Below are 14,455 nucleotides of genomic sequence, written 5' to 3'. Positions count from 1 at the left end.
AGAGAAGAAACCAAGATCTTATTAGAAATTGGGCAGAGGGCTCAAAGAGATAGATAGCCTCAGAGGATTCGGTGTTAGAGAGTATATCCTGAACAGAGACACTTAATATTAAAAAATTTACTAGCTCATGTGACACCTCCTATTGGACATTTAATTTTCATCCCAAGTCCATAAGACAAATATAACATTTCTAAGTCATTGTTTTACATTTTCTAACTATAATTGATTACATTCTTTGAAACCAAGGATGGAGAAGCTCTATACACTCAGCAAAAAACAAGACCAGGAGCTGACTGTGGTTCATGTCATGAACTCTTTATTGCCAAATTCAGACTTAAATTGAAGAAAGTAGGAAAAACCACTAGACCATTCAGGTATTACCTAAATCACATCTTTTACAATTATACAGTGGAAGTGGGAAATAGATTTAAGGGACTAGATCTGATAGACAGAGTGCCTGATGAACTATGGATGGAGATTCGTGACATTGTACAGGAGGCAGTGATCAAGACCATCCCCAAGAAAAAGAAATTCAGAAAGACAAAATTATTTGTCTGAGAAGGCCTTACAAGTATCAGATAAAAGAAAATAACTGAAAGGCAAAGGAGAAAAGGAAAGCTATACCCATCTGAATGCAGAGTTGAAAAAAAAAAAAAGCAAGGAGAGATAAGAAAGCCTTCCTCAGTGATCAATGCAAAGAAATAGAGGAAAACAACAGAATGGGAAAGACTAGAGATCTCTTCAAGAAAATTAGAGATACCAAGGGAACATTTCATGCAAAGATGGGCTCAATAAAGGACAGAAATGGTATGGACCTAACAGAAGCAGAAGATATTAAGAAGAGGTGGCAAGAATACACAGAAGAACTGTACAAAAAAGATCTTCATGACCCAGATCATAACGATGGTGTGATCACTGACCTAGAGCAAGACATCCTGGAATGTGAAGTCAAGTGGGCCTTAGGAAGCATCACTATGAACAAAGTGGAGATGATGGAATTCCAGTTGAGCTATTTTGAATCCTAAAAGATGATGCTGTGAAAGTGCTGCACTCAGTATGCCAACAAATTTGGAAAACACAGCAGTGGCCACAGGACTGGAAAAGGTCAGTTTTCATTCCAATCCCAAAGAAATGCAATGCCAAAGAATGCTCAAACTACTGCACAATTGTACTCATCTCACATGCTAGTAAAGTAATGCTCAAAATTCTCCAAGCCATGCTTCAGTGATAGTTGAACCAGGAACTTCCAGATGTTCAAGCTGGATTTAGAAAAGGCAGAGGAACAAGAGATCAAATTGCCAACATCTGCTGGATTATTGAAGAAGCAAGAGAGTTCCAGAAAAACATCTATTTCTGCTTTATTGACTGTGCCAAAGCCTTTGTGTGGATCACAACAAACCATGGAAAATTCTGAAAGAGATGGGAATATCAGATCACCTGACCTGCCTCTTGAGAAACATGTATGAAGGTCAGGAAGCAAGAGTTAGAACTGGACATGGAACAACAGAATGGTTTCAAATAGGAAAAGGAGTACGTCAAGACTGTATATTGTCACCCTGCTATTTAACTTATATGCCGAGTACATCATGAGAAACGCTGGGTTGGATGAAGCGCAAGCTGGAATCAGGGTTGCCAGGAGAAATATCAATAACTTCAGATGTGCTGATGACACCACCCTTATGGCAGAAAGTGAAGAGGAACTAAAGAGCCTCTGCTGCTGCTGCTGCTGCTAAGTTGCTTCAGTCGTGTCCGACTCTGTGCAGTCCCATAGATGGCAGCCCATCAGGCTCCACCGTCCATGGGATTCTCCAGGCAAGAACACTGGAGTGGGTTTCCATTTCCTTCTCCAATGCATGAAAGTAAAAAGTGAAAGTGAAGTTGCTCGGTCGTGTCCGACTCTTATCGACCCCATGGACTGCAGCCTACCAGGCTCCTCCGTCCATGGGATTTTCCAGGCAAGAGTACTGGAGTGGGGTGCCATTGCCTTCGGTGAAAGTAAAAGAGGAGAGTGAAAAAGTAGGCTAAAAGCTCAGCATTGGAGAGTGAAAAAGTAGGCTAAAAGCTCAGCATTCAGAAAACTAAGATCATGGCATCTGGTCCCATCACTTCATGGCAAATAGATGGGGAAACAGTGGAAACAGTGACAGACTTTATTTTTTGGGCTCCAAGATCACTGCTGATGGTGACTGCAGCCATGAAATTAAAAGACACTTACTCCTTGGGAGGAAAGTTATGCCCAACCTAGATAGCATATTCAAAAGCAGAGACATTACTTTGTCAACAAAGGTCTGTCTGTTCAAGGCTCTGGTTTTTCCAGTGGTCCTGTGTGGATGTGAGAGTTGGACTGTGTAGAAGGCTGAGTGCCGAAGAGTTGATTCTTTTGAACTGTCATGTTGTGCCGGAGTCCAACTCCAGTAACCAGGGATTCAACCCGAAGAGGTGAAGGGTGTTGGCAATGAGACAGCCTCTCATTTTTCTATGGACTGCCTGCTTATTCCAAGTTTAAGAGTCTCTTTTTACTTTTACAAAAACATTAGGCCAGAGGTTTGACATTTTCAGTTCCCCCTCTCCCAGATTTATTATCTCCATAAATGATTGTTGCTCTTCAAACAGAGTCCCTGCTTCAGTGATTCTCTGGGAATCAGCCTTATCATCTATTACCTACCTCCTCTATTGTGTCCTATAGTTAACTTGTGATTACATTGTAACTCATGCTACATTCCTCAGTTTACTACTTATCTTCCTAAATCCTGTTTGCCTGTAACATCCTGAGCTCACTATCTCTTCAAAAGGCTTCTAGCTATAGTGTCTCTAAAAATTCCTAACTTCTGTAAGCTATAGTAAAATATGCTAACTTTACAACATTCCTTAAATCTTTAACTTTTAACTGTTTAAATTATTTCTAAGCCCTAAATTCAGTAAACTCCTTTGCCATAAACATTCTCCTCACAAATAGGCTTCAGATATCAATCCCTCCCATGGCCTCAAGCTACAGCCTATGTGCTCATCCTGGAACACTCTTTTGTAAAAGTCCTTACAATGATTAACTTTTGAATTATTTTCTGAGCAATGCTGCAGAAGGCTTTGTGCCTTCTCATGCTCCTCTCAAGAACCATAAGCACCTTAATATTCCTTTTCAGTCAACTCTGCCGAGGAGAGGAAAAGACAAGTCAGAATTACAAGGCCTAACTCCTTCATCCCAGGATCCGTGACTGCGGAATGAGGAGAGGGGGCTGAGGACTGTGCCTCCATTTTGTCAGTAATGCCTAACGCGGCTCCCGACAGTGTTGGAGAAGACTTTTGAGAGTCCCTTGGACTGCAAGGAGATCCAACCAGTCCAGACTAAAGGAAATCCGTCCTGGGTGTTCATTGGAAGGACTGATGTTAAAGCTGAAACTTCAATATTTTGGTCACCTGATGTAAAGAACAGAGTCATCGGAAAAGACCCTGATGATGGGAAAGATTGAAGGCAGGAGGAGAAGGGGACGAAAGAGGATGAGCTGCTTGGATGGCATCACCAACTCAGTGGACATGAGTTTGGGTAAACTCTGGGTGTTGGTGATGGACAGGGATGCCTGGCATGCTACAGTCCCTGGGGTCGCAAAGAGTCAGACACGACTGAGCAACTGAACTGAACTATAATTGAAGCTCACTCTAAACATTTTTATACTTTATTTCTTGGCAGAATGTTTTCTATTTTAAAAACCCATAAAAATAAGACTAGATCTCATTCTTTCTTCCATATGCCATGAATTTATTTGATCTTCAGGATTATTTAGATTATTACGTAGACTTTTTGGCATTTCCATCCTTTTCTTTACACTACAGACACTCAGTGAAGTCTGAGTCAAGGTCACCATGCTGTACAGGGCAACAGATATCTAATAAATGTCTGCTTTTCTTCCAGGTTCAGGTTGGATGGGTAAGTAAAGCCACATGTGTCTTTAGCACCTAAAGAAAGCCTTTAGCATCCATCAGTTGATGCTGGTCAAATATGTGAAGCTGGGAAATATGTTTCCTAGAAACTCCTCGCCTATGTGGATCCATGTTAGAAATTTGAGTGAGATCTAGAAAAGAGACATGAAACAGACCTCTTTGCAAGCCAGATGTCTTCAAGAACATTGTTTAGCAATTCTCATCAGGCCCAGTTTATCATTTCTGTCCTCTGCTCTACGTTCAGATCTTTCCACTTCAGGTCCTGTTGACCAAAGTGGCTTCAGGACAACTAGCAGATGAACTTGACAGTGACCCCACAGGGATGGTTGCTGTAGCCGAGTTTTCTCTAGACATAGCCACAAGCTCCCACTGAGGAGACTCACTTTAGCAACTGGACAGACTTGGTTCCTGGGCTTCCCAGGTGGCACTAGTAGTAAAGAACCCGCCTGCCAGTGAAAGTAGACATAAAAGACATGGGTTCGATCCCTGGGCCTGTGAGATCCCCTGGAGAAGGAAATGGTAACCGACTCCAGTATTCTTCCCCGAAGAATTCCATGGACAGAGGAGCCTGGCTGGTTGGCAACTCTCTCCTTTATCTTCCAACTCTGTATTCCAGACGTTCATTTCTCAACTCCTCCCACAATTGCCTAAAATATAATAACCATAATAAATTTTCCATAGCAATAATTGCATCTCTTCTGCCTCCATTGATGAACCCTAAGCAATAAAATAGGAATTTTCCCATCTTGATTTTTTGAAAAATTGACTCACCATCATAAATCTTTTCTTATACTCCTTTCTCTTTCTTTGATTTTTTTAGATTAGTCTTTGTCCTGCCTCTGATACAAACTTTTCTGAGGATGAATTCCATAATACTAAAATAACAACAGCAAAACTTTAAATGAAGTTTATGTCTGTTATGTGATGATTAAATTTTCCTTACAAAAAGTTGAAGGTCAGAGTTTATTCATTGATACATAGGATACTTTGACTAGTATGAACCAATTACTGAGAGAGAAAATTGTGACCAAGACATAATCATTACTCTTATGAAATTTAAAATATAGTGATTGGTTACCGGCAGTTAGTCAATAAAACACCACATAAAGTGTGTAACTATAGTGAAGTTGAAGAAGAGTAACAGCCAAGAACAGTGGAAGGGCGAGTTGAAAATATTTGCTAAAAGAAATGAGATCTATCTGGAAATACATATATTCCAGGGAAAAGAAACCAAATATTCAATAGCTCAAGGTAAGAGGAAAGTCCTGAGTTCCTTAGAGGAACTGAATGTGTTTAGTATGCTGAGAACACTGCCTGAGTGGTAAATAGTAACTGAGCAGGAAACTGGAGAGGTAAGCGGGGACCTTTGAAGCTGCATTATTCTAACAAGGACTGATAAGAGGACATTAGGCAAAGAAACCATAGAATTGTATTTTCTTGGACAAACATCACTGTCTGCAGTATGAAAAATTAATTAGAATAAAGGGTGGGTTAAGAATAAAGCCATCAGTCAGGGAGCTGCAGGTATAATCCTGTGGATGGTGGCCCCAAAGGAAGAGATATTCAGAATAGAGAATGTACAGGACTTTATGATTCATTGAATGTAAGGGCAAGTAGAAATGAATGATAACTCCCAGCTCTCTTCCTTGGGCAAATGGAAAGATGGTTGTAGCATTTACTATGATAAGAAACATAAGATGTCACAACATTTGCAATGTTATCAAGTAGATGAAATCTAAAGTCAAACAATAAGACAGACTATCCCTGGGAGAGTCTGCAGTCTGTGAAGAGAGGATCCAGGTCCTTGAAAAAAGCATCACGTTTTCCAGGCAAAAAGATATCAGAACAGGAGACTGGATAGAAAATCAGTGTTACAGAAGTCGAGAGAACAGAATATTTGAAGCCAGAGGGCATGAAAAACAATGTTGTATTTTATTTGACCTTTTGATAAAATTTAAGTTGGAAGATCTGACTAAATTTTCATCTTGCACCTTCTTACTTAGTGTGTTATTTTTTTCCCTTTGTGAATATTCTTTCAGGGTTCCTTCTCTCTATTATAAAATTAATTTGCAATGTATCTTCTAGCTGCCCATATCCTGTTCACACTGGGATTGAACCCTTCCAAGAAACTAATGGGTTTTGCATCATTTTCTTTTCGATAATCCATTTGGTTTGGAACACCAGTGAAATAATGTAATTACAGACACTAGAATCACTTCACTGTAACCTAGCTTGAACTTTTTTTTCATGTATTTTTGGAGCCTGATCCACGAACCAGAATCACTCACCTCAGTCACTTAACAATGACTTTGGGAAGAGTTTCTTCCTTTAGTAATTTTAGAAACCGTAGGGACCATATAAGGACTCTATTGATGAATACCACAAATTAAAAGAAAGAGGAAAACAGTGCAAAAACCACTTTATAATGGAAAGTGTTAACTGTTAAAGATGAGCAGCTGGGATTTCTATATCAGGCAATCAGAGCAAAACCCTTGTGTATTAATGCACTATGCTTTCCAAAGATTTTTTAAAAGTGTCTTACAGTGGGTTGTGCATGTTCTCTCCCTCTGTCTGGGAGCCTTCAGGTGCATAATTTCTAATAAAGATGACTGTGGCTCACTCTTCCTCGTACCCAAGGGAATAGTTCTGCTGGATAAAATTTCTCAGCTTATTCATCATTTCTCCTTAAGGACTCTGAGATGAAGGCTGCAGATGAAATTATTCTATCTTTCCAAGTGATAAATTTTATGTTCCTTTGTGTTCCCCAAAGATAGCATTAGGCTTTGAGAAGGACTCCTTCGAAACCCAAATCTACTGCAGCCACAGGTCAGATTGAGACTGAGGTCTCGGCCACTACTTCTCCAGAGGTGACCACCAGAGTTCCTTCCACTCATTCAGAGACGAAACCTGTCAGTAGGAAGGAAAAAAATGTGTCCCCATGGCCCATTTCCACCCTGAGTCTTTTTTTGACAGAGTAAAGATGGCTAGTTGGACCAGAGTTGAGGTCCTTTAGTTATGTGCTGGGAACTCGATTTCTCTGGGAATAGTGCCAAGACCACCAGACTCATTGAGCTCACAACTTTTTACCATCACATCATCAGAATGAATTCCAGTCCCTCTGGTCAATATTGGATTCCAACCAATGTGAGTCAGGTTAAAGGTTACTAACTTTAAAATTACTTTGTGTCTTTGGATTTTTTTTTAATGTTTCTTTCTGACCCCTCCCCATTGTCTTGGTAATTAACTTACGTCTATCGCTTCTTTATACAAGTTGTGTGTCACCATATACTGGTTTCCAGGCTACTGGTTGACAAATGTCTGTCTGTCTTTATATGGCTATAATTATTTAAGTTGAAAACGTTAAGCCTTACTTAAGAAGGGATAGTTCATAGGGAAATTTTACAAAGAAGAATGAAAAGTGAAAATTAGTTCTCAGGCTGCATTTCTATAAGGAAAAGATTCTGACTCCTCCTTTGGGTCTTGCCTTTTTGAAAAAATAAAACTTAAATGAACACAGTGGCTTCGTTACCTTGGCTAATCAGTCATGTCAATGGAGAAGTGCTATGCAGGATGGAAAAGTAAATTGAAGGACACATTCAGTTCAATATATGGCCTCCATGATGCTGATCTAGGCCTTGCTGGTAGGTTGAAGGGCAGAGAGTGGATGTAGTGGGAAAGGTACTGAAACTGTCAGATTCTAAGGTCTGAATAAGTTCAGAATATTCAAGCTTTAATAGTACCACCTAAAGCAGCTACTCCAAATACCTAATTCAGCTCATAGCAACAAAAAATTATTAATTCCTCCCCCAAAATGGCATATATATTCCCCTGATGTTCATAAAGTTTCACAGTGGGGTTTGTTGTTGTTCTGTTTTGCTTTGTTCTATAAGTCAAGGGATGTGATTGGAATTTTCAAGACTGGTACTTCTCCAGTCTTTAATTCTCTGTTTTGAAATAAAATTGCCTTCATATTACTATCAAAGATAGAGTAGGATAGTCTTTGTGCTGATAGAAATAGTTACTCTGTAAAAGTCACACCTGCCTAAAACCCCTGTGCAGGTTTCTGAAAGGGTGCATACTCGGGGCTGAGGAAGCCACAACCGTCTTCCCTTTAGCCAGATCATCAACCTGCTCCCAGAATGGGCTTCCTTCCCCCCAAGAAGCAGGCCTTGAGTTTTTGAGTTGGAACACTTCACAGAGCGCTGGAGCTTCTGGCATCTGTTCCCAGCTGCACCATCAGATCACAGAGTGACCTTCTGCAAGTGAACATCTGTGTGATGTGGAGTGGGTTACCTTGTGCAGGGGAGAGTTAGCATGCATGGTCAGTGTTCACTGTGAGCATCTTGCCTGAAAGGTGTTGCATGCTCTGAGGAAGGAAGGTTCCTGCATGATGTCATTGCTTCCAACATATGCTCAGATGTTTAAAAAAAAAGAAAACAAGGTAAGATAAGGAAAGCAAGCCTCTTTTCTTGGAGGATGTTTCAGGGATTGTAGGAGGGATGCACAGATAAGTAGGTGGCAGGTTGTTTTCCTACCATAAAGCACAACTTTTGCATCATGTCACTCTGACAAGTGGAATTTAAAAGATATTTCCAGCAAGGTGTGATGTATGCTGGAAATGTTTGATGAAAGAACATGGGGAAGTGATTGGGGACCTGGAAATATGGAGTTGATTTGAACCTTTCGATGAAAATCCTCTTTTCTGGGTTGTTTCCATGACTTGTAATATTACCGTGATGACATTTGCATTCTCCAGCTCAGGATTAGCTAGAGAGGAAGTAAGGGCTCAGTTCAATTGCTTTAGTGAGCACATAAACCATGACCTCTCCTGGAAGATAATTCTAATTAAAGGATAGCAAACCCTAAGTCCATTTGCCTCTAACATGGGTAATAGAATTATACACAATTGTAACATTTGCCTGAATATGCAGAGGAAATCTTTCTTCATTGTTGCTTACATCCTGGTTTTGAGTTGAAAGCAGTCATAATTTTCACGTGGTGATGTCAGATCCATTCCCACAACAGAGATTAGACAATACCACAAACACAGATTTATGGTTTCATGGGAAAAATCTCCTGTTTTCAAACATTTATCTTTAACAGTAGGCTACTGGCAGGGAGGGAAGGCCACCAGTTGCGCATGAAAAGTATGGTATCCTGTTGTCGATGATGAGCAATGCACTGGCACAGACCCTGGTTGCTTCTGTTGGCTCTGCTCCCACTCACAGCCTCCATTCCTTGGGTATATTAGACATCAGCCATTATAGGTTGAGCACGTAGTAGATTGGTGGCCTCACAGCTCATGTATGTAAGAGAACTATCAAATGTTCATTAACAATAAAAAAATACAATAAAGTACTTTCTATCAAGGTACTTCTATTTTCAAATATTTAATTAAAGGAATCTTTTTAAAAATATTCCATAGTTGAGGAAGCTAAAAGAAAACTGTGCTTCAGTTTTCTCCTCTGTAAAAAGATAAGTAAAACATCAAAACTTCTAGGTTTAAATTTTTTTTTAACTTGCTAAAAATTTCAGATTTTCTAATAATATCATGACATTGCACTTAGTAATTTCAGAATAATTACTTTAAAAAAGAAACTACTGCCTGAATTAGTATTTTATGATCATTTAGTGCTGTCTTTGTTTATCTCTTTATATACTATCTTGTCCCAAAAAAGACTTAAAGGGATTTGTAAATATGTTCACAGTATAGTAAGATGAAATAAATACATGATCAAAGTGAGGCAAAAAAAAAAAAACTAAGGGGTGAAATTATAGTGAGGATAGTGTTAACTCTTTCATATAGTTCACTCCGTTTCATCTCATCAGAGATGAGAACCCTAATGAAATGGTGAAATAGTGCCAATTAAAGCAGTAATTCTCAAAATGTCATCTGAGTCCACCTTAGTGCCTCTTAGACGCTTTGGGGGAGAAGGAAACGGCAACCCACTCCAGTGTTCTTGCCTGGAGAATCCCAGGGACAGAGGAGCCTGGTGGGCTGCCGTCTATGGGGTTGCAGAGAGTCAGACATGACTGAAGCGACTTTGCAGCAGCAGCAGCAGCAGATGCTTTGGGGGTTACAAAGTGAAATTATTTTCATAATAAAACAAAAACATTATTTGCCTTCTCTCTCTTGACTGTCTCTTGTTCACACAGTGGAATTTTCCAAAGATCACATGGCCGTCACTCTGATGGTGATTACTCTGAAGGCTGATGGAATCAGCCTTGTGTGCCTGTATGTGTTTGTATTTGTTTCAGTTCCTCACGTGGTACATTCCACATAAACAAAAGCGCTGTAAATTCCTCAATTGTTAAGAGTATCAAAGAGTTCCGTTCTAAAATAGGAACAGTTTTTTCAGTTGCCAGTTTCCTTACATTAAGGCCTGTAAATTGTCATTCATAGAAACTTAGTAGATATTATTCTATCTGCTCATGAGCAGATGAGTAACATTTAGGTCATTTATGATGTACTGTAATCATCAGGAAAGCAGTGGATCTTACTGAACTCTTTATTTTGAGGGTATTGTCGAAGCTCCTTTGAGGAACTGATGAAAACTATGAAGCCTCTTAACTAAACAACAATGGACACACAGATATTACAGAGAATTTCGTAATGTTTTTTAACACCCCGAAGTCTGTCAGTTGACACCATAGAGTTCTAGGAACTGCACAAGAAAACCAAGAATTGTTTCCTATAATTGATGTCTTTAAATTGCTTTATAATACAGTTTTAATGTAAATTTGGGTAATAAGATACAGACAGGCTTAATGAATAGTGGTTTCTTTTTATCCTCTCTCGTCATCTCTCTTTCTCCCCAGAGTATAAAGTGTTTCTAGTTAATCGTAACTCATTCTATTCCAGAAAGAAATATTATTTCTGATCATGTTGGTGAATGGAAGGTTTTGCAAGCTCAGCTTTCCTTCCTTAGATCCTAAAAATAGTAACCTCAGTTACATAGCATAAATCTATTTCTTTGGAATATTCTAATGATCTCAGAAATAAAAATGCTGAAGTCTCATAGATTTAAAAAACTTGGCTACATGCAGCTGCTGCTGCTGCTAAGTTGCTTCAGTCGTGTCCAACTCTGTGCGACGCCATAGATGGCAGCCCACCAGGCTCCCCCATCCCTGGGATTCCCCAGGCAAGAACACTGGAGTGGGCTGCCATTGCCTTCTCCACATGCAGGTAGGTGAGCTGGTGTAGAACTGTGGAGACTCTTTATGAGGAATGTTTAGTTCAAACTACAGCTTCTGAATTTCTAAGATGTATTTATTGAGTGACCCCCATAATACAGGCCTGGGCACTATAGGGACTATTTGAGTATAGTATGACATTTAGCTGAGACTCAATGAATATATAAGACATAATTCATATATGAGTAGATGTTTTTATGTGGGAGATAGTGTAACATAATCAAACAGAATGGTTGAAAAGAATGTTTCTAAATTCAAAAATATTGGTTAGGTGATAACATTTACTGACCATATGACTTGAGCAAATATTTTAATCTGGTCTATTGAATTGGCATAAAGAGCCAATAGGGTTGATACATAGGGTTATTGTGAGAATTAAGTTTTGTGATTCATGTAAAGTACAGAGGAGTGTGTGTCATACAACAAGTGCTCCGTAAATGTTATTACAGAAAGTGCTGTGGGATGTGATGCAATGAAAAACGCAATATGAATTTGGAGAAGGAAAGGATCACCAGGGGTCAGAAAGGTCTAAGGGAGAGTTCATGAAAGAGGTAAGGCTTCAGCTGTGGGGCTACTAAGTGGAGTGGGGAGTTATAAACTTCTTGGTGCGCCATAAATTTAAAATCTAATGGAGGAGAGAGGATCAGCCCCAATACGTATAAGCACAAGTGTCAAAAACATGGAAAGAATGCTTAGGTCTCTAGAGATATGCATAGAAGTGCTAAAACACAGGCAAATGAAAAGGATAAAGAGTGGGTGTGAGTTATTATAAAATGATTGGAATAGAACTAAGTATATTGCACTACTTATGGGACCAGATTGTTCCATTCATCCTTACCAAATTAAATTTCACTTTCCTCGTAGGAATCTTTTGTGGTTAATGGTTCCAAAGGGAGAACTTATCTTTTGTTTTATTTATTTTGGAGAAAACACACCTTATGCACACAGAAAATACACAGACATGCACACCCACACCCCAAAACTGAAGCACCAAAACTCTGTACCTTTGAAGACATTTGTGCTTTTTGTCTCTTCATTCAGTGAATTAAAAAATGTGGAAGGAATTTTAGAGAAGGCTCACAAGTACATGTTAATGGAAATATATGTCTGTAGAAAAATTCAAGGATATCCTAAAGTAATGTCTTTCCTGATTTTTTTAATGATCATGATATATCCTGGCTTTATTAGTACACTTTTCCTGATTAAGAACCCCCATTACACTAATTAAAATAACACCATCTGGTTTTAATACTGCATAATAACTCTTCCTCCTCTTAATCCCAGGGCTGAAGCAACATTCAGTCTGGACCACGCAGAGGTCATGTGGTGGTAGCTTGCTTGCTGCTACAATTTATGGATTTGTTGGTGGAGGATCCTGAGAGAGAGGGGTGCTGGAGATTGTATAAAAAGTAGGCCGAGGATCCAGAAGAAAGATATAAGAGCTGTACGCATACATGCTAGCTTCTTTTTTAATTAATTAATTTATTTTTGGCTGTGCTGGGTCTTCGTTGCTGTGCAGGCTTTCTCTAGTTGCGGTCAATCGGGGCTTCTCAGTTGTGGTGGAGGGCTGCTCATTGCGGTGGCTTCTCGTGGCAGAGCACAGGCTCTAGGCGTGCGGGCTTCAGTAGTTGCAGCACATGGGCCCAGTTGTTGTGGCACACCAGCTCAGGTGCTCTGCAGCATGTGGAATCCTCCCCCCGGGACAGAGATCAAAGTCGTGTCCCCTGCGTTGGCAGGCGGATTCTTATCTACTGCACCAGCGAAGTCCTACATGCTAGCTTCTGCTTTCAGAACGGATACTCCAGATTCTAGAGAGACTTTTTCAAGAAAAAGCATTTCATGGATCTTTACAAATTAAGGAAGCAAGCCATGTGAACATCAGGTGGGAATGTGTGTATGGAAACTACACTAGGCAAAAGGACTGAAGGAAGAGTGAGTTTGATGAGAACAACCTTGGTGAATTTCAAAGAACAGGAAAAAGAAAAGCTTGACTGGAGTGGGATGAGAGAAAGAGAGAGAGATGGGAGAGGAGCTCTAAAAGATAGACAGAGGCCAGACCACATTGAATTTAGAGGCTGTTCTGAGGGTAATGAGTGACTGGAGTTTTTGTAGCAGAGAAATCTATGATATTGCATTTTGTTACCAAATATACAACAATTATAAATTAATTGTTTCACATTCCACATTCAATTAAAAAAATAGCCATTGATAACCAAATGCAAGAGTGGTGGTAATTGAAGAAAGAGACTCCAGCTCCCCAAGGCCCTAATCAATTGTTCTTGGGCAGAAATACAGATCCAGCATTTTCCTATAGTTCAGGGTAGTATGTTTTCTTTTTCAGGAGGATATAGAAATCCAAGTTTTTTATGGGGGGTTATATGTGAAGATAATATAATTTTTATTTTATTGCTTTAATATTTTTATGCAAAAAATTACTTGTAAAATCATAGTGCTAGCCTTTTATGAGCATATGAGTAATGAATAACTGCCTTTACACAGCGTTAGCAGTTAGGTTTTCAGATAGGCTAGCCGGCATATCAACAAGGGCACAGATAACAGACTGTGGGATGCTAGGCAGATAAGAATAAGTGGTAACTCATCTTCATAAAACATTAGAGATTCAGTGGATTGTCTTGGAAACATAAGGAGGAACAGAATAAAAGAGAAAGGAAGCAACCCTAATCAACAAGGACCTACTGTGTAGACCAGGAACTCTGCTCAATATTTTGTAATAACCCACATGGGAAAATAACTTGAAAAAGGATAGATACATGTATATATGTAACTAAATCACTTTGCTGTACACCTGAAACAAGCACAACATTGTTCGTCAACTATACTACTACTACTACTAAGTCGCTTCAGTCGTGTCCGACTCTGTGCAACCCCGTAGAGGGCCAGCCCACCAGGCTCCGCCATCCCTGGGATTCTCCAGGCAAGAACACTGGAGTGGGTTGCCATTTCCTTCTCCAATGCATGAAAGTGAAAAGTGAAAGTGAAGTCACTCAGTCGTGTCCGACTCCTAGCGACCCCATGGACTGCAGCCCATCAGGCTCCTCCATCCATGGGATTTTCCAGGCAAGAGTACTGGAGTGGGGTGCCATTGCCTTCTCCATAGTCAACTATACTCTCATATAAAAAAACTGAAGCATGTTCAGTCAAAAAGTCAAGCTATATCATATGTAGATGGTAAATATGTTTTTTAGAAATTAATCTTACATATAATGTACTAAAAGTCAGATTTTTTTTGGTAAAAAAACTCTATTTTTGAAATGCTAGAAATAATCCACATTTTTCTAAAATCAGCATACAACCCCGTGCTTGT

The sequence above is a fragment of the Bos indicus x Bos taurus genome, chromosome 6 (assembly GCF_003369695.1).
Source record: "Bos indicus x Bos taurus breed Angus x Brahman F1 hybrid chromosome 6, Bos_hybrid_MaternalHap_v2.0, whole genome shotgun sequence".
Lineage (NCBI taxonomy): Eukaryota > Metazoa > Chordata > Mammalia > Artiodactyla > Bovidae > Bos > Bos indicus x Bos taurus.
Note: the sequence above shows the minus strand (reverse complement) of the source record.